Source organism: Nelumbo nucifera, chromosome 4 (assembly GCF_055504915.1).
Source record: "Nelumbo nucifera cultivar China Antique chromosome 4, China Antique-T2T, whole genome shotgun sequence".
NCBI lineage: Eukaryota > Viridiplantae > Streptophyta > Magnoliopsida > Proteales > Nelumbonaceae > Nelumbo > Nelumbo nucifera.
The window spans coordinates 65,733,816-65,755,482 of NC_142652.1; the positions used below are offsets into that span (position 1 = coordinate 65,733,816).

General features: G+C 32.4%; 1 long non-coding RNA gene across 4 annotated transcripts in view; it reads left to right on the forward strand.

The window, feature by feature from the left end:
* The window catches only part of LOC148800651 (uncharacterized), a 35,723-nt gene extending 14,764 nt beyond the window's left edge, over positions 1-20,959 (forward strand). Inside the window, exon 4 of one of the 4 annotated variants that reach the window (XR_016068658.1) lies at positions 19,709-20,959. This is a non-coding gene — a long non-coding RNA (uncharacterized LOC148800651). Of the gene's footprint in view, positions 1-4; positions 3,463-9,710; positions 10,282-19,708 lie in introns of those variants that run through there. The other 3 variants (XR_016068663.1, XR_016068659.1, XR_016068661.1) reach the window with 3 other exon arrangements.
* The last annotated feature ends 708 nt before the right edge of the window (positions 20,960-21,667 follow it).

Sequence of the window (21,667 nt, forward strand, 5' to 3'; positions counted from 1 at the left end):
TTAGGCAATTTCTATGATGTTGGAAGGGTATACTGGAAGAACTTTGAGGGGGTGAATTTTGATGAACACCAGTTGATTGGTTACCACTTCTATGATATTGGTTGGTGGGTTATCAGTTTTTTAGGTATCATGCCTTTCTGGTATCATAATTGGACTCTTACCCTCGTTAAAAAGAAACAAAAAGCAAAAGAGAAGAAAGTAAAGAATAATCTCAATTATGGTGGACAAGCACAAAGGAAATCATTTTTTGATAATCCATTAGAGGATTCAAGGAACTGCAGCTGAGGAACTTAGGATCATCCAACCTTTTGTAAGAGGTCCTGTTAACTGGGTATTGTGCCCCTTAATATATGCACCCTGTTCATTTGTATGCTGTTTCTATATCATCATTGCAGTGTAATTCTTACAAAATCTTCTGGTGAACTGGGGGATGTGAGCATTTTATTAACTAAAATTATTATATTGGAGATTTTCCAACTGGTTTTATTTGGACGGGGCTTGACTTTTGAACTAAACGGTTTTCATGTTTTCTTGGTTTACCTCAACTTGGGGATAACTAGGTAACAACAATTTTTTGGAATATGGACAATGCATATAGCAGTTGGTTACTTGGTTTTCATAGGAACATGGAAAAATGGTTCAACTGTCACATTCGTTTTGTTGTGTTGGAACTGAAGGTTGAAGTTTTTTCCTTCTTATTTTCTTCCATTTAATTTTTCTGGGCTTGGAATCTCCTGACAAGGATATCAGAAGAGGTCAATGATCTTCAAAACGAGGCTAAACCAGCTTTTGTTGGAAAATTAGACCTTAATCTTGCAGTGAGTAGAGAAGAAGCAGTTGAGGGTTATGGTCATGAAAACGAAGCATCGGGTAATAAATCCCAAGTGGATTTGAATCACCAGGGGCAACATGGATCCCCTTCATTGCCTACTGATGTTAGATTGGAAGAGCCAGAATCTCCTTGTACAAATTCTAGGTTGCCATTGAAGACTGAATTAGATCTGGCTGAAGCGAGCACAAGAAACATTGCCTATGATCAAGAAAGGTCTCCATCTTTGCCTTCATCAAGGGACAAGGGTTACAATGAGGAAAGGGAGGTGGTATCTGGTAGTTCTAATAAATATTCCTCCCCAATAGAGGTAGAAGCTTTTAGTAATGAAATAGGAGATTCTAATCATTGTTTGTGGAAGTCTCCTTCAGAAGTTGATATCCATCATCAAGGAGAACTTATGGAACAGGAAAATTCTGATATATGTAGGGCAAACTCTCCTCTCCATGATGAAAAGTTGAAGGAAAAATTTCAGGAAGCTTGCATTATGAGAAAACTGAATCTACCTATGAAGGAATGGAAGCAGGTAGTGCAGATCACCACATGGTAAAGTCCTCATCTCCTGTGAGAATGCAACACAATCCTGATGAACCTGAGGAGGAGGAATCCTATCATGCAAAGAGAGCACCTTCTGAGAATGAAAAGATGGATTTGCATTGCTCAGATCTGCACTCCCCACATAGAAACCCTGAAAGATCATCTTCACCTGTGAGGCAGATGTTCACCTCTCCTGAAAGGTCTCCTTATGTGCAACAATCTCCAGGTCAAAAACCAATATCTCCTCCACAGGTATTTACGTAACTAAATTATTCATATAATTAATGATTTAATTTATGAACAACGGATTAGTTCTGGTGTCGAATAGGCTATACATGTCTTGTCCCAATACTAACTGAAAATTTATTTATTTATTTTACTAAATTAAATTATTCATTTATTTGTTTTAATATATTAAATAAATTATTCTCCATAAAGTTTTACTTATTTAATTCAACCCGTGACCAATCACAAGTGATTGGTGCGGGTTTGGTTCGGGATAGCTTGGACTAGTCTTGCACCAATCACAAGTGAATATTTATTTATTTATTTTTGTTAAAGTTAATTATTGATTTATCTATTTTACAAAATTAAGTAAATTATTACCCATAGATTTCTATTTACTTAATTTATTGAATTCTTTAATTAACTAATTAATTAATTATTTTCCTAACAAATTATTTTTCTCTCTCCCGGAGCCTATTTTTAGGGTAATTAATATGTTTAGTGAGGTGTGGGGTAGGATGTACCTGTCTTGTCCCAATAACAAATCTAATTTTATTTATTTATTTTACTAAACCAAATTAATCATTAATTGTTTTACAAAATTAACTAAATTGGTATCCATAGGTTCCTTTTTATTTAATTTATTAAATTATTCAAGTAGTTAAATAATCCATAGATTCCCCCCCTAACCCGAGCAAAATATTTAGGTTTATAAATTGGATAGGTTTCGGTTGGGTTAGACCTTTTCATTGGTTGGGCCACGTTTGGTTTGGGCTTTGCCTTTAATATCAACAAAACTTATTTAGGCCCAAGTCTAAGCCTAGGCCAACCATCAAGCCAAGATTTTGAGCCTGCGCCCGACCATCATATAAAAGCTCAGATTGCGATAAGGAAATTTTTGTTCTCTGTCTCTCTCATTTTCTAGAAATCTCTCTTCCATATTTGTTGCTAACATGTAACTATTTACAATGTTACCATTAATAAAGAGCTAATTACTCTCTTTTTATTGCCTAATTATTTATATACTTATTTTAAAAAGTTAAAAGATTTTATTGATTTAATTTACTAGATTATTTAATTATACCCCTCTTTATCTTACTGTTCGGTGTCCAATATTTAAGGGTTGTCAACAGGTGGGGATTGGTCTAGGTAGCTTGGATATTTATTTATTTTATTAAATTAAATTATTCAATTATATATTTTACAAAATTAAGAAAATTATTATCCATAGATTTCTATTTATTTAATTAACTAATTGACTTCATTAATTAATAATTTATTAACAAGTTAAGGAGGTTGGGATTAAACTTGTTCATAGGCAGTGCCAAGTTTGGGTTGGGCTGTCTTTATTCAATAGAATATATTGAAGCCCAACTTTAAGCCTAACCCAACCATTAGACTTACCTCTTGAGTCGAGCTCGACGAGGAAAGTGTTATTGTTTATTACTCTCTTATTTCCTCACCAATTTATTTATATATTTAATTTAGTAAGTTAAAAAATTTTATTTACTTAATTTGCTAAAGGATTTAATTTTATCAACAAATTATTTCACTATATCTCTCCCTCCCCGAGTCTAATATTTTGGATTATCAATGGGCCGGGCTTGGTTTTTGATAGATTGGATATTTATTTATTATTTTACTAAATGGATTGAGTCATTATATATAGATTCTATTATTTAGTTTAATAAATTAATTAATAATTTATTTTTCTCTCTCTTGATCCTTATTTTTTGGGTTATCAACGAGTTAGGTTTAGTGTGGTATAGCATGTACCTGTCCCGTCCCAATAATTAATGAAATTTTATTAGATACATTATATAATTTAATACATTAGATACACTACTATGTATAAACTTTTATTTATTTGATTCAACCCGGCACCAATAATAAACGAATATTTAGTTATTTTATTAAATTCAATTATTGTTTTGTTTATTTTACAAAATTAAGGTATTATCCATATATTTATATTTATTGAATTTACCAAATTATTCATGTAATTAATAATTTATTTAACTATGAAGTTATTTCAATCTCTCTCCATAATTTTTTTATGTTTGGATTTGGATACGTTGGACCAGTCTTGCACCAATCACAAGTGAATATTTATTTATTTTTTGCTAAAGTTAATTATTGATTTTTCTATTTTACAAAATTAAGTAAATTATTATCCATAGATTTCTATTTACTTAGTTTACTAAATTCTTAATTAATGATTTTTTCCTAACAAATTTTTTTTCTCTCATCCCGGAGCTTATTTTTAGGGCAATCATTATGTTTGGTCAAGTGTGTGATAGGTTGTACCTGTCCCGTCCCAATAATAAATGAAATTTTAATAATTTATTTTACTAAAACAAATTAATCATTAATTTTTGTACAAAATTAAGTAAATTGTTATCCATAGATTCCTTTTTATTTAATATATTAATGTATTCAAGTAATTAATAATTCGTTGAACTAATAAGTTTTTCCTCTCTTTCTCTCTCTCTCTCCCCACCCTATATAGATTCCCTTTTATTTAATATATTAATGTATTCAAGTAATTAATAATTCGTTGAACTAATAAGTTTTTCCTCTCTTTCTCTCTCTCTCTCTCTCCCCACCCTAGCCTGAGCCTAATATTTAGGGTTATCAATAGGATAGGTATCGGTTGGTCGAGCCACGCTTAGTTTGGGCTCTGCCTTTATATCAACATAAGTTATTAAAGCCCAAGTCTAATCCTTGGCCAACCATTAAGTTGAGATTTTAAGCGTGCCTGATCATATAAAGCACGGATTGTGATAAGGAAAGTTTTATTCCTTGTTTCTCTCATTTTCTAGAAATCTCTCTTCCATATTTGTTGCTAACTTTTAACTATTTACAGTGATGCCATTAATTAAGAGCTAATTATTCTCTCTTATTTTTTTGCCTAATTATTTATATACTTATTTTAAAAAGTGAAAAGATTTTGTTGATTTAATTTACTAGATTATTTAATTATTTCCCTCTCTTTTTTACTTCGGGAAGGGCTTTGTCTTCATTTCAACAGAATATATTGAAGCCCAACTTCAAGCCCAACCCAACCATCAGGTCTATCTCTTGAGTCAATCCCAACGAGGAAATTGTTATTTTTTAGTATTCTATCATTTCCTTACCAGTTAATTTATATATTTAATTTAGTAAGTTAAAAATTGTATTTATTTAATTTGCTAAACGATTTAATTTTTTCATTTTGGGTTATTAATGGGCCGGGCTTGGTTTTAGATAGATTGGATATTTTTTTATTAATTACTAAATGAATTGAGTCATTATATATAGATTTTATGATTTAGTTTAATAAATTAATTAATAATTTATTTTTCTCTCTTGATCCTTATGTTTTGGGTTATCAACGAGTTAGGTCTAGTGTGGTATAGCATGTACATGTCCCGTCCCAATAATTGATGAAATTTTCTTTATTTATTTATTTTACTAAACCATATTATTCATTTATATATTTTAATACATTAGATACACTATTATGTATAAACCTTTATTTATTTGATTCAACCCAGCACAAATAATAAATGAATATTTAGTTATTTTATTAAATTCAATTATTGATTTGTTTATTTTACAAAATTAACTAAGGTATTATCCATATATTTATATTTATTAAATTTACCAAATTATTCATGTAATTAATAATTTATTTAACTATGAAGTTATTTCAATCTCTCTCCCTCAGCCAAATATTTAGGGCTCTCAATAGGTTAGGTCTCATTTGGGATTAAAATTATTAATTGGTCGGGCTACTGTTGGATTGGGATTTTTGGTGATATCAATATAACATATTTATGCCAAAGTCTGAGTCCGGATCGAGCTTCAGGCCTAGATCTTGAGCATGTGCCCGACGTTCATATGGAGCCCAAAGCATGATGAGGAAATTCTATGTTTCTATCTCATTTTGTCACCTAATTATTTATATTGTTATTCTATTAAGTTGAAAAATTTATTTATTGAATTTACTAAATTATTTACTTTATCAACAAATTCTCTCTCTCTCTCTCTCTCCCTTTGCGAGTTACATATTTAGGGTTGTCAATGGATTGGGTTTAGATCTAGATAGTTTGGATATTTAACTATTTTATTGCAAGTTAGTAAATTATTATCCATGGATTTTATTTATTTTACTTAACTAAATTATTAAACTAATTAAAAATTTAATTTATGAATAAAGTATTTTTCTTTCTCTCTCCCTATTTAAGACTATCAACGGATTAGTTCTTGTGTCTTATAGGGTATACACGTCTTGTCCCAATATTAACTGAAATTTTATTTATTTATTTAACTAAATAAAATTATTAATTATTTGTTTTAATAGATTAAATAGATTATTCTCCATATTTTTTTTTATTTAATTCAATCCGTGACCATTATTTATGGTTGTCAATGGTGCGGGTTTGGATTTGGATAGGTTGGACCAGTCTTGCACCAATCACAAGTGAATATTTATTTATTTTTTGCTAAAGTTAATTATTGATTTTTCTATTTTACAAAATTAAGTAAATTATTATTCATAGATTTCTATTTACTTAATTTACTAAATTCTTAATTAATGAATTATTTTCCTAACAAATTATTTTTCTCTCATCCTGGAGCCTATTTATTGGGCAATCATTATGTTTGGTCAGGTGTGTAATAGGTTGTAACTATTCCGTCCCAATAATAAATGAAATTTTAATGATTTATTTTACTAAAACAAATTAATCATTAATTTTTGTACTTATCCAAAGATTCCTATTTATTTAATATATTAAAGCATTCAAGTAATTAATATTTCGTTGAACTAATAAGTTATTTCTCACTTTCTCTCTCTCTCTCTCCCCCAACCCTAGCCTGAGCTTAATATTTAGGGCTATCAACAGGATAGGGATCGGTTGGTCGGGCCACGTTTAGTTTGGGCTTTGCCTTTATATCAACATAAGTTATTAAAGCCCTAGTCTAATCCTAGGTCAACCATTAAGCTGAGATTTTTGAGTGTGCCTTATCATATAAAGCACGGATTGTGATAAGAAAAGTTTTATTCTTTGTTTCTCTCATTTCCTAGAAATCTTTCTTCCATATTTGTTGCTAACTTGTAACTATTTACAATGATGCCATTAATGAAGAGCTAACTATTGTCTCTTATTTTCTTGCCTAATTATTTCTATATTTATTTTAAAAAGTTAAAAGATTTTGTTGATTTAATATACTAGATTATTTAATTATTTCCCTCTCTTTATTACCGCTCTTTGTCCAACATTTAAACGTTGTCAATGGGTGGGGTTTGTTGTACGTAGCTTGGATATTTTATTTATTTTATTAAATTAATTTATTCATTTATATATTTTATAAAATTATGTAAAATTTTATCTATAGATTTTTATTTAATTAATTTACTAATTTATATCATTAATTAATAATTTATGAACAGGTTAGTGTTTGAGTTGGGATTAAGCCTATTCACAGGTAGTGGCATGTTCAGGAAGGGCTGTCTTTATATCAATAGAATATATTGAAGCCCGACTTCAAGCCTAACCCAACCATCAGGTCTATCTCTTGAGTCGAGCCCATCGTGAAAATTGTTATTCTTTAGTAATCTCTCATTTCCTCACCAGTTAATTTATATATTTAATTTAGTAAGTTAAAAATTGTATTTATTTAATTTGCTAAACAATTTAATTTTATCAGCAAATTATTTCACTATATTTCTTTCCCCGAGTCTAATATTTTGGGTTATAAATGGGCCGGGCTTGGTTTTAGATAGATTGGATATTTATTTATTATTTTACTAAATGAATTGAGTCATTATATTTAGATTTTATTATTTAGTTTAATAAATTAATTAATAATTAATTTTTCTCTCTCTTGATCCTTATTTTTTGGGTTATCAACGAGTTAGGTCTAGTGTGGTATATAGCATGTACCTGTCCCGTCCAAATAATTAATGAAATTTTCTTTATTTATTTATTTTACTAAACCATATTATTCATTTATATATTTCAATACATTAGATACACTATTATGTATAAACTTTTATTTATTTGATTCAACCCAACACCAATAATAAATGAATATTTACTTATTTTATTAAATTCAATTATTGATTCTTTTATTTTACAAAATTAAGGTATTATCCATATATTTATATTTATTGAACTTACCAAATTATTCATGTAATTAATAATTTATTTAACTATGAAGTTATTTCAATCTCTCTCCCTGAGCCAAAAATTTAGGGCTCTCAATAGGTTAGGCCTCATTTGGGATTAAAATATTAATTGGTCGGGCTACAGTTGGATTGGGATTTGTGTTTATATCAATATAACATATTTATGCCCAAGTCTGAGTCCGGATCAAGCTTCGGGCCTAGATCTTGAGCATGAGCCCGACGTTCATATGGAGCCCAAAGCACGATGAGGAAATTCTATGTTTCTCTCTCATTTTGTCACCTAATTATTTATATTGTTATTCTATTAAGTTAAAAAAATTATTTATTGAATTTACTAAATTATTTACTTTATCAACAAATTCTCTCTCTCTCTCTCTCTCTCTCTCTCTCTCTCCCTTTGCGAGTTACATATTTAGGGTTGTCAATGGATTGGGTTTAGATCTAGATAGCTTGGATCTTTATTTATTTTACCAAAAGTTAGTAAATTATTATCCATAGATTTAATTTATTTACTTAACAAAATTATTAAATATGTAACTCCCTTTGCGAGTTACATATTTAGGGTTGTCAATGGATTGGGTTTAGATCTAGATAGCTTGGATCTTTATTTATTTTACCAAAAGTTAGTAAATTATTATCCATGGATTTTATTTATTTACTTAACTAAATTATTAAACTAATTAATGATTTAATTTATGAACAAAGTATTTTTCTCTCTCTCCCTTTTTAAGAATATCAACGGATTAGTTCTTGTGTCGTATAGGTATACATGTCTTGTCCCAATATTGACTGAAATTTTATTTATTTATTTTACTAAATTAAATTATTCATTATTTGTTTTTATAGATTAAATAAATGATTCTCCATAATTTTTTTATTTAATTCAATCCGTGACCATTATTTATGGTTGTCAATGGTGCGGGTTTGGATTTGGATAGGTTGGAGCACCAATCACAAGTGAATATTTATTTATTTTTTGCTAAAGTTAATTATTGATTTTTCTATTTTACAAAATTAAGTAAATTATCATCCATAGATTTCTATTTACTTAGTTTACTAAATTCTTAATTAATGAATTTTTTTCCTAACAAATTATTTTTCTCTCATCCCTGAACTTATTTTTAGGGCAATCATTATGTTTGGTCAGGTGTGTGATAGGTTGTACCTGTCCCGTCCCAATAATAAATGAAATTTTAATGATTTATTTTACTAAAACAAATTAATCAATAATTTTTGTACAAAATTAAGTAAATTGTTATCCATAGATTCCTATTTATTTAATATATTAATGTATTCAAGTAATTAATATTTTGTTGAACTAATAAGTTATTTCTCTCTCTCTCTCTTTCTCTCTCTCTCTCTCTCCCCACCCTAGCCTGAGCCTAATATTTAGGGTTATCAATAGGATAGGTTGGTCGAGCCACGTTTAGTTTGGGCTCTGCCTATATATCAACATAAGTTATTAAAGCCCAAGTCTAATCCTAGGCCAACCATTAAGCTGAGATTTTGAGCGTGCCTAATCATATAAAGCACGAATTGCGATAAGGAAAGTTTTATTCTTTGTTTCTCTCATTTCCTAGAAATCTTTTTTCCATATTTGTTGCTAACTTGTAACTATTTACAATGATGCCATTAGTGAAGAGCTAATTATTCTCTTATTTTCTTGCCTAATTATTTATATACTTATTTTAAAAAGTGAAAAGATTTTGTTGATTTAATTTACTAGATTATTTAATTATTTCCCTCTCTTTTTTACCACTCTGTGTCCAACATTTAAAGGCTGTCAATGAGTGGGGTTTGTTCCATGTAGCTTGGATATTTTATTTATTTTATTAAATTAAATTATTCATTTATATATTTTACAAAATTATGTAAATTATTATCCATAGATTTTTATTTATTTAATTTACTAATTTATTCTATTAATTAATAATTTATGAACAGGTTAGGGTCTGAGTTGGGATTAAACCTACTCACAGGTAGTGGCATGTTCGGGAAGGGCTTTGTCTTCATATCAATAGAATATATTGAAGCTCAACTTCAAGCCCAAACCAACCATCAGGTCTTATCTCTTGAGTCGAGCCCAGCGAGGAAATTGTTATTCTTTAGTACTCTTTCATTTCCTCACCAGTTAATTTATATATTTAATTTAGTAAGTTAAAAATTGTATTTATTTAATTTGTTAAACGATTTAATTTTATCAACAAATTATTTCACTATATCTCTCCCTCCTCGAGTCTAATATTTTGAGTTATCAATGGGTCGGGCTTGGTTTTAGATAGATTGGATATTTATTAATTTATAATTTATTTTTCTCTCTCTTAATCCTTATTTTTTGGGTTATCAACGAATTAAGTCTAGTGTGGTATAGCATGTACTTGTCCCGTCCCAATAATTAATGAAATTTTCTTTATTTATTTATTTTACTAAACCATATTATTCATTTATATATTTTAATACATTAAATACACTATTATGTATAAACTTTTATTTATTTGATTCAACCCAGCACCAACAATAAATGAATATTTAGTTATTTTATTAAATTCAATTATTGATTCTTTTATTTTACAAAATTAAGGTTATATCCATATATTTATATTTATTGAACTTACCAAATTATTCATGTAATTAATAATTTATTTAACTATGAAGTTATTTCAATCTCTCTCCCAGAGCCAAAAATTTAGGGTTCTCAATAGGTTAGGCCTCATTTGGGATTAAAATATTAATTGGTCGGGCTACGGTTGGATTGGGATTTGTGTTTATATCAATATAACATATTTATGCCCAAGTCTGAGTCCGGATCGAGCTTCGGGCCTAGATCTTGAGCATTAGCCCGACGTTCATATGGAGCCCAAAGCACGATGAGGAAATTCTATGTTTCCCTCTCATTTTGTCACCTAATTATTTATATTGTTATTCTATTAAGTGAAAAAAATTATTTATTGAATTTACTAAATTATTTACTTTATCAACAAATTCTCTCTCTTTCTCTCTCTCTATCTGTCTCTCTCTCTCTCCCTTTGCGAGTTACATAGTTAGGGTTGTCAATGGATTGGGTTTAGATCTAGATAGCTTGGATCTTTATTTATTTTACCAAAAGTTAGTAAATTATTTTCCATGGATTTTATTTATTTACTTAACTAAATTATTAAACTAATTAATGATTTAATTTACGAACAAAGTATTTTTCTCTCTCTCCCTTTTTAAGACTATCAACAGATTAGTTCTTGTGTCGTATAGGTATAAATGTCTTGTCCCAATATTAACTGAAATTTTATTTATATATTTTACTAAATTAAATTATTCAGTATTTGTTTTTATAGATTAAATAAATGATTCTCCATAATTTTTTTATTTAATTCAATCCGTGACCATTATTTATGGTTGTCAATGGTGTGGGTTTGGATTTGGATAGGTTGGACCAGTCTTGCACCAATCACAAGTGAATATTTATTTATTTTTTGCTAAAGCTAATTATTGATTTTTCTATTTTACAAAATTAAGTAAATTATTATCCATAGATTTTTATTTACTTAGTTTACTAAATTCTTAATTAATGATTTTTTTTCCTAACAAATTATTTTTCTCTCATCCCGGAGCTTATTTTTAGGGCAATCATTATGTTTGGTCAAGTGTATGATAGGTTGTACCTGTCCCGTCCCAATAATAAATGAAATTTTAATGATTTATTTTACTAAAACAAATTAATCAATAATTTTTGTACAAAATTAAGTAAATTGTTATCCATAGATTCCTATTTATTAATGTATTCAAGTAATTAATATTTCGTTGAACTAATAAATTATTTCTCTCTTTCTCTCTCTCTCTCTCCCCACCCTAGCCTGAGCCTAATATTTAGGGTTATCAATAGGATAGGTATCGGTTGGTCGAGCCACGTTTAGTTTGGGCTCTGCCTTTATATCAACATAAGTTATTAAAGCCCAAGTCTAATCCTAGGCCAACCATTAAGCTGAGATTTTGAGCGTTCCTAATCATATAAAGCACGAATTGCGATAAGAAAAGTTTTATTCTTTGTTTCTCTCATTTATTAGAAATCTCTTCCATATTTGTTGCTAACTTGTAACTATTTACAATGATGCCATTAGTGAAGAGCTAATAAACAACAACGAGTCCAAACAAACCCATTTAAACAACGTAAAGAAACATCGAGACATAACTTGACATAAATCACATCAACCAACAAGTACCGAGCTTATTACCCCCCTAAGGTCATCATTTTCACTTAGACGAACCCTTTATATTTCTCCAAATAAGCAAAATTCAGTCACTTAGACTTATAAGTGCCAAACAGAACCTATGGCAACCGATTCAAGTTAATCCACTCTAACGATGTAAACATCCTTGTGCCAAACCAACTTACCTAAGCCTTTCATGATCAAAAAAGAAGTTTTCGTATTTCATAGCCAAATATTTGAAGCACGAATATATTCAAAATCAGAAAAGTGTTCGACGACCCTAACGAATGACACATTAAACTATTAGTGCCAAACTACAAACAGCGATCACACTTAGCATCTTAAAACAATACACCCAATAGAGTTTGTTAGAACAGAGCAGTAACGAAAGCCAACATGGCCAACCCAAATTGGAACCAACACAACCATTTCATGTAGGCCGAAGCTATCATTCCGTAACCGATAAAATAGAAGCATAGGAAGAAATAATCCATTTTATTTAAAAAATCCAACCAAAGCTATCGATAGCTTCCCAGAATCATGCCAACAAAGAAAACCGTAGCTCAAACCAGTCCAAACAATCCAAAAACTAAGCAAATCGACCTAATCTAACAAACCAACCCTGATGCAAATGAATCAAACTCAACACAGAGAATACCATCCGCTAGAGATCGAATATAGCTAAGCTTAATCAAACCCATTCTTCCAACTCCTATGAAACTGAGTCTAGACAAACCTGGGTAGAAGCAAACTACAGATTATCCAAAACTAACTAAGCCGTGGCAAATTTATCAAACATCAATCAAATCAATACCCAATAACAAAGCATATTAGCAAAACAAAATCTGCTTAATAACATAAACGAACCGAACATACCTAAATAAATTAGGAAATGAAACCAAACTCCTCTATAAAATATAATTAGACCAAGTCGTAGGAAAATAAAACAAATAAATGTTGATCAATCCAAACAGTCTCGTTTAAACAATATAAAACAAAACAAAGAAAAAACTTGACTTAATAAATTTATCCCACAAGAATAGAGCTTATTACAAATCGAATGACACTATTGTTAATCAAACAAACCCACTATAATTTATACCACAGGTCGGATAATCTCACTAATCTAAATTAAACAAAACCAACAGTTTTAGAGAAGTTGGGAGATCAACTCAACTCCATCAAAAAGTGAAACTTTACCTACTCAAACCAAAACAAAGCAAATAAACAACAACCAATCCAAACAAACCCATTTAAACAATGTAAAGAAACATAGAGACATATAGCTTGACATAAATCACATCAACCAACAAGTACCGATCCTATTACCCCCCTAAAGTCACCATTTTCACTTAGACATAGAGAAGTTGGGAAATCAACTCCGCTCCATCAAAAACTGAAACCTTACCTACTAAAATCAAAATAATGCAAATAAACAACGACCAATCCAAACAAACCCATTTAAACAACGTAAAAAAAAATAGATATATAACTTGACATAAATCACATCAACCAACAACTAATGAGTTCATTACCCCCTTAAAGGCACCATTTTCTCTTATACCCTTTATATCTCTCTAAATAAGCTAAATCCACTCATTCAGACTTATAAGTGCCAAACAAAAAATATAGGAGATGATTCAACCTTATCCACTCTATCGATGTAAACGTCCTTGTGCCAAACCAACTAACCTAAGCTTCTAAGGATCAAAAAAGAAGTTTTGGTATTTCATAGCCAAATATTTCAAAGCACTAACAATTTTATAACAAGAAAAGTCTTCGAAAACCCTAACGAATAACACAATAAAGTATTAGGGCCAAACTATGAACAACGATCACTCTCAGCATCTTACAACAATCCACCCAATAGAGTCTGTTAGAACAGAGCTCTAACAAAAGCCAACCTGGCCAACCCAAATTGGAACCCACACAACCATTTCATGTCGGCGGAAATGATCATTCCGTAACTGATAAAGCAAAAGCATAGGAAGAAATAATCAACTTTATTTAAAAAATCCAACCAAAGCTATCGATAGCATCCCAGAATGATGATATCAAAGAAAATCGTTGCTGAAATCAGTCCAAACAATCCAATACTATCCAAACCGACCTAATTTATCAAGTCAAAAACTAAAATAGAGTCAACCCACACCAAATAAGATGCAGACAATTTTAGATTATTCCCTTTCTAACCAACCAACCCTGATGCAAATGAATCAAACTCAACATAGAGAAAATCATCTGGTAGAGATCGAATATAGCTAAGCTTAATCAAACCTATTCTTCCAACTCCTATGCAACTGAGTCTATCCATACCTAAGTAGAAGCAATTACAGATTATCAAAAACTAACCAAGCCGTGGCAAACCAATCAAAAATCAATCAAATCAAAACTGACAGAAACGAACCAAACATACCCAAATAAAGTAGGAAATCAAGTCAGCTCTTCTCTAAAATATAAGTAGACTAAGTCGTAGGACCACCCATCTTCTATCTCATCATTCATCAGCTTATAGAGAGTTGAGATGTTGGGATTCCTGAACCTTGGCATGTCAGGATAGGCATAAACCGTGGTCACTTCTTGATCAAGGAGTATTTTGTCCTTCAAGACAAAACACTTTTTAGTTGGATGATTTATCATCCGATGGTACTGGTAATATTTGGGGTCGGTCACACATCCTTGCTCTTCAGGTCGCTTGGGCGGTGGATGCTCAATCAACTTTGATTGGAGCAGCTGGTTGAGCATTTCTGGAATGTTAGAGTCAAGGAATGGATACTCCTTCTCTTCTAGATCCTTCATAGCAGGCCTAGACTTCTCTTGGCCTTGGTTTGCAAAAGATTTCACCTTAATCTCCATCTTCATCTTCTTGTCGGATATCTTAACTTCCTTCTTAAGGTCAACTTCCTTCTTTGGAGGAGGAGGAGGTCTTAAGGTCCTTCTTAACTCCCTTCTTACCTTCCTTCTTATCACAAGGATCACTTAGTTGGGGATTTCCATGCTTGGTTATTTGGAACTCCAAGTCATGAGCTCGAGTAGCTAATTCTTCAAAGGTGGTAGGCATGTTCCCTTTAAGATTGTAGAGTAGTCCCTAATGCATCCCTTGGATGCATGTGTCTATGGCAGAGGATTGACTGATTTGTTCCTTGCACTAAAGGAAGAGGTTTCTCTGCCACTCAATGTAGTCGATGACAGACTCATCCTTTCTTTGCCTTGTAATAGAAAGTTCTAGAAATCCAACCACTTGACGTGTACAGTAGAAGCAAGTGGGGAATTCTCTCTTAAGCTGGTTCCAACTGTCAATGGAGCTTGGCTGGAGGTCGGTATACCAATCAAATGCTATAGACTTGAGGGAGCGAACAAATTGCTTTGGCATTTGGTCGTCGTAGGTTCCCGCATTGTTGCAAGTCTCAATGAAGTGGACTATGTGCTGCTTTAGATTACCCTTGCCATTGAACTATTGGAACTTAGTAGGTTGGTAGCCAACTGGCATGCGCATCTCGTCAATGCAGCGAGTGTATGGTTTGGCATACGATATAGAGGTCTATGGAACTCCATACTGAGTTCTTATGGTGTCAGCGATCATGTACTAGAGTTGTTGCACTGCTAGAAAAGCGATAGAAACTTGGGTGGTGTGTTGCATCATGTTCTACATGGTAACATGATCATGCTCTTATTGTTGTTGCTTCTGCTACTTTTGGAGGTTAAGAGTCATTAAGGAATGAATCCTAGAGGGTGAGAAGGTCCTTGACTGGGTTCTGCTTGGCGGTTTTGTATCTCTAATTTGTTCATCAAGAAGGAAATCTGGAGATCTTTCTCAGTGTTGGAGCTCTTGAGGTTTTTAATGGCTACGGTCATCTTCTGGAGTCATTTTTCCATCATCGCAGCTTCTGTCATCATCACTGGTACGTTGCTATTAGAAGTAGAGTAGGAGTTGTATGATGGAGAAGAGTATGACTCTGTCCTCGACGTAGTGCTGGATTGGTCATCTGAGAGAAGGTGTTTTTTCCCTTCAAATCAAAGTGTGAAGAGTTGAAGAGGCTTTGCTTCTACAGAGTAGCCAACTTGGTGATTTTACGTGTTGGGATCTCCACTAGAGATGATAACTGCACTTTGTTGGATTTTGCCATGGCACATGTGACAGGATGGTTGTATGAAGAATCAAAAGCGCCATTGGATGGTTGTTGCAATTGTTGACTCAAAAGATGGGAGGAAGAGAGAGTTCCACCAGGCATGCCAGAAATTTGTTGACACAAATTTTATGTTTTTCAATTAACACAAAATATGGAGACTAATTACGAAAACAAATTTTGTAATAAAGGAAAATACAATGGATATGAACTCTCTTTGATTTCTGTTCGATAACGTGAGCAACCTTTGATTAACACGGTCGAATTTGGTGAAAACGAGGGCCGTTGGCATGTTTTTCGTACTTCTTGAAGTGTTGATGTAGATTTCCTTAATTTTAGTGTTTTTAGAGATTTGATGTAGATTTCTTCACTTCGGGCTTCGCCCTTGATCGGTTGTGAAGGATGCTTCTTTAAGAAGGGCCCTTTTGTGGTGGCTTGATCTTCTTGGGAGAGTATGAATCCAAATGTGTTTATAGAGAATGAAAAAGTTTTTTCCTTCTTTCTTCTCTCTTGATCTTGTAGTTGTTGGAGTTTGCAGGAACTTGTGGTTGTTTGCAATTTTCAGTGTTGGTGTCTGAGAGCTTATTGCAGTGTGTTTTTGGAAAAAAGGAAAAAGACCATTTCTCTTCTTAGTTAAGGCTTTTTACATCCAAGGGTTAGGACTGCCACCTCAACCCATTTTGCTAACCAATCCCATGTGAGTGGGGTATTGGGTTAGGGTTAACTCTCATACATGCACCATGATGTAGGAGTTAGTGGTCTTGCCAATGAAACCACCCTAGTACAATAGGAGATGGGCAAATTGGACTTAATATACTTGGATCCTTAGGCCACCAAGACATATTTATGTAGACTTGGGCCGGGCCCATGGAGGCCCATATTATTAATTCAGAGGCTGTCATGTAAATTAAGCCTATTTATTTGGCTTAAAAATTCAGATATCTACAGTGTTATTTTTGGCAAACACCCCCTTTCAATAACTTAGTAGTGAAGAAAATTGCTGATTCAATCCCAAGTTGGATTGAGTTAGATCAATTGGAAATAGCTAATTTACACAAAGAAAAATAATGTGTAAAAAACAATTATGGGAGATTTTCCTTTGCGATGCATGATTTGATATTTTTAGGGAAAAATCACTTCCCATGTTATTTTTGATAATTTTATTCCCTCTAGCACTATCATTGATGATTCCTGGTCACAATTGTCAACGCTTAGGGCTGCAATTTGAGACATTAGGTTTCTATTTCTAGTCAATTTTCTTCTTTAGTCCTTGTAATGGAGAAAGAGATTTTATATTTTATTTTTTTGATAAGATTAAAAAAAACTTTAATAATTTGTTTATTTAAATAATAACTTAAATCTTAAATTTTGATAATATAACCTTCATAAAAACTATAGAAAAATACTAAATTATTTATATGTTAATAATTTGAGACAACGACCATTATTGGTGCCTACTAATGAAAACGATACTCCTGTGGACTGTCCAAAATTTTCTGAAAGGGTTTAAGGTGAGGAGCCCTACCCCACCCCTCATCATGAAGATCATCATATCGTAGAACTGCCAGGAGGAGACTTGGTAATTCAACATCTAAAAGCCATCCGTGGGGTCTCCAGTCCAAATATCACCTTTTATCTCTAAGACTAAGGCTTCAGAGTCAAAATCTATCAAGATTATAGAATCATTGGGTCTAGTTAAAAGAGATGTGATTCCGGTAGATGGAAAATCTGGTGACATTTGGCTAATTTGATGCCCTTTCGTCAACTTGGAGATCATTTTCCTCTAACAGAAGTCTGGCATATTGTTTGTGTAGATAATGAACCTTCTATGATGAATAAAGAATACTTTTGGGAACATCTTAAAATGATTGGTAGCTCGATCTCTTCCCCTTGGTGTTTGTTTGGTCAGAGAACTCAAATGTCATTTGCACTGCAAAAGATATAAAGATGAAGTTGTCACTTGCTCTTCGGAATACACTAGACTAGACTACTCATGGATATTGTTATTTAACTATGTTAGACCAGCCTAAACTTAGTCTAACAAGAGAGAACCACCCTAACTCATCAGAGAAAGACTAAATAGAGCCTTGGCTTCAAACTATTGGAGAGTTTTTTCTTTTCCAAATGCTATGATGAAACATCTCCCTTCTGTGGGAAGAAAACACACTCCCATCTTATTAATTTTGACAAGAATTATCAAGAGGACTTAAAACTTCTTCACCTAGAAGCTTATTGGTTGAAAGAAGGTTTTCTCAAAGAAATAGAACACAACTAGGGCTCTATTCCTTAGGGTCCTTTACATTCAAGTGCAACAAGGAATGCAAGTTTCAGTTCACAAATTGGGGGAGATCCACCACAGGAAATTGGGTGTAGAAATTGAAAACCATTACTGAAAGAGTTGAATAGTTAGTCCTTAATTCTCCTACTAAGAATACCTTTGAAGAAGAGAGAAGATTGGTAGCTAAGTATAAAGATTGTTTACCCAATGCGAAACTTTATTGGAGAAAGAGAGCGAAGGTTGCCCAAAATTAGCTGGCTTAGGTGTAAAGATGGAGAGTGGAGCTTAGATCCCTTGGTGATCCAGAATTCACTGGTGAATTTTATAAAGAGATCTTATCCTCTTATTATCTTGTTACTTCAGATATGGATAACCTTTTCCTTTCCCATGTGGTTACACAGGGGGAAAATAAATTAGTTCCAATGGTTCCAAGCTACGAGGAAGTAAAAAAAAAGAGCATATTTAATATAGTTCCATTAAAAGCCCCAAGACCTAATGGCTTATTAGCTACTTTTTACAAAAAATCTTAGGAGGTAATTGGTAATGAGTTGGTGGATTTTATCCAACCTGTGTTCAAATAGAAGAAGATGTCTTATGTTGTCAATGCTATATATATTTCTTTAATTCATAAGAAAGAAGCTCCAGAAGTGGTTAATGATTTCTGTCCGGTTGGATTATGAAATATTACTCATTTTCTAGTTACAAACAATTAATATTGATTAGATTTGAAGGGCTAAAAGTCCCTTTTACCCTTAGAGAGAGCAAAGAGGAAACATCCTCGACCAAAACCCTATATTCACCAAATGCACTAGAAAACATATGGGTTCTATGGTATCAATGTGCCGATAATGGCTCCATGAAACCAACACTTTTATATTTAGCTAACTCCCTAATGTAATCAACAACAAACAATCCTGCCACACTTATCAGCACCAATTTTTCTCGGTCCCTTTACCTTGCCTTTTTCGTACCTTCCTCTTAGACCCCAGAAACTTGGAAACATAATCAAATCAACTTGAGACTTTTCAAAACTCAAAATAATCTTGAGATCAATATCAACGTTCAATATTCGAAGACCATCTGTCATCCCAATTTTATGATTAATCAGACCTTATTCGAAGACCAATAAAACCCCAACACATCAAATTTCATGACCAAACACCTCCATTTGACTCTTGAGAAAATAAGATTCCATTTTGGGCTCTCTCGTTGATTGAAAAACCGTAAGTTTAGGGCTTTACAGATGATGAGAGTAGAATTTATCATATTTTTATCCCCAATTACTCTGTCTTTTATACTGAATTAGCACCTAATTAGACTCATATTTCCGTTCAGGGCATGAAAGAAGGCATCAAGAGCAAAGAAAGACAAATTGGATGATTTTTCATAGTTTCGACATCGTTCAGTTATCTGGGCCTAACTCGCGTCTTCGAACTCCGAATGGGATGATTCAAGACCCACTGGAAAGATAAGAGAAAAATCCACAACTTTAATATTTTAAAATTTCACAAATTCGGCCTGCATCGAAGTCAAATCTGGGCCCGAAGTCGGGGCAAATTCATAGGAAGGCCCAATCCGCGGCTGAAGCCCAATTCGCAGAGGAGGTCTATTACGAATCCAAGAACAAGAAACTAAGAAGAATCCTTCTAGATGTAAATTCTTGATGTAATCTTAGAATGATAAAGGGATTGAGTTCAAGAGATAAAGAGATAAGATTAGAATTAGGATAGGACTTTCTATTTCTTGTAAAGATCAACTTCAAGAGAAAGTAGGAGACCACCCCCTCTCCTTTAATCTTTATAAAGGAGGGGGCGGACCAGCTCTGGGCATCACTAATCACTCACTTCCTGATTTGAATCAAGAAGCAAGGAGCAATCAGTCAATAAGGGTTCAAGAAAGGTTCAAGAATTCAAGAAACTTCAAGAAGAAGGTGGCGGCAAGAAGAGAAGATCTCAACACCATGGGCGAATTCAAGAGTTCTTTCTTCCCCTTTGTTTGCTTTAATTCTTCCATCATGAACTGATTTGTTTTTTTGCTAGGGCTATGGAAAGCCTAACCATGTTAATGAATATATTTTATCTTCTTGATTTATCCAAGATTATGATTTCCATATAGTCTATGAATTATTGTGCTTATTGCAATTAAGAGCTTGGCCACCTCTTAATTGATTTGGGTTATGTGAATGAATTGAGAGAGGAATTCACATAATTGACAGAATAATTCATAGTGTGAATTGAATGGTATATAGAGATATATTATACATGATTCATCTGAATTTAATGGTTTTTTTGGACTTAATGCACTTCCATCTTGAGAGCTCTACTCGAGAGATTGAAGGGTTACCTGATGGGCGTAGGTTTAGTATATCTCGAGAGAGAATATTAAATAAATTTGGGAAAATCTCAGCTTATGGGAATGACAATTAGTCTTGGATAATCGGATCCATCAATATTTATTACATTGGTTAGGTGGACCAAAAGTCCTAGCGATTTCATCATTTGCATATTCGATTAGTGATCACCCTTGTTTTTATTTTCTTTGTTCCAGTTTTATTTTCAGTAGTTCTTGCTCAATCCTAAATTTCGATTGTCAAAATAATTAGGGAAAACTGTGATTCTAATACTTATTTTGTTAAATCCCCTTGGGAACGATATTATTATACTACTTGATAACTAGTGCACTTGCTAGAGTTATATATTTATAGCTATCAAGTTTTTGGCGCCATTTCCGGGAATTTAATCCTAAAATAATATTGGAACTTGTTAACCTTGGTTAATTTGGATTTTTTGTTATTTCTGTTTTGTTCCTTATTTTTTTTTCTTTTTATTTATTTTATTTTATTTGTTCAAGCTCTTGCTGTGTTAAGATTTATTTGTGCATGACACACACTAGAAGAGAAGGACTAGAAAGATTCGATCCTGAAATAGAAAGAACCCTTCTTTATTTAAAGAAATGCTGAGGGAGTATCCTTCCCATGGAATACTAGCTTGGTATCAAAATCAGAGATTTTATAATGGCATTACCCCCCCCCCCCTAATCGATCTATTATTGATGTAGCCGCAGGTGGCACTATCATGAGAAGAACACCAGAGGAAGCCTATGACCTATTAGAAGAGATGGTGTCAAACAACTACCAATGGAGTAATGATCGAACCAATCATAGGGGAGTACACCACATTGATTCCTTTGCATCCCTATCTGTGCAAATTGCCAATCTAAATAAGAGATTCGATAATTTTAGTATTGCAGCCATTAATACACCATCTAGCATCTCATGCGATTTATGTGGTCAAA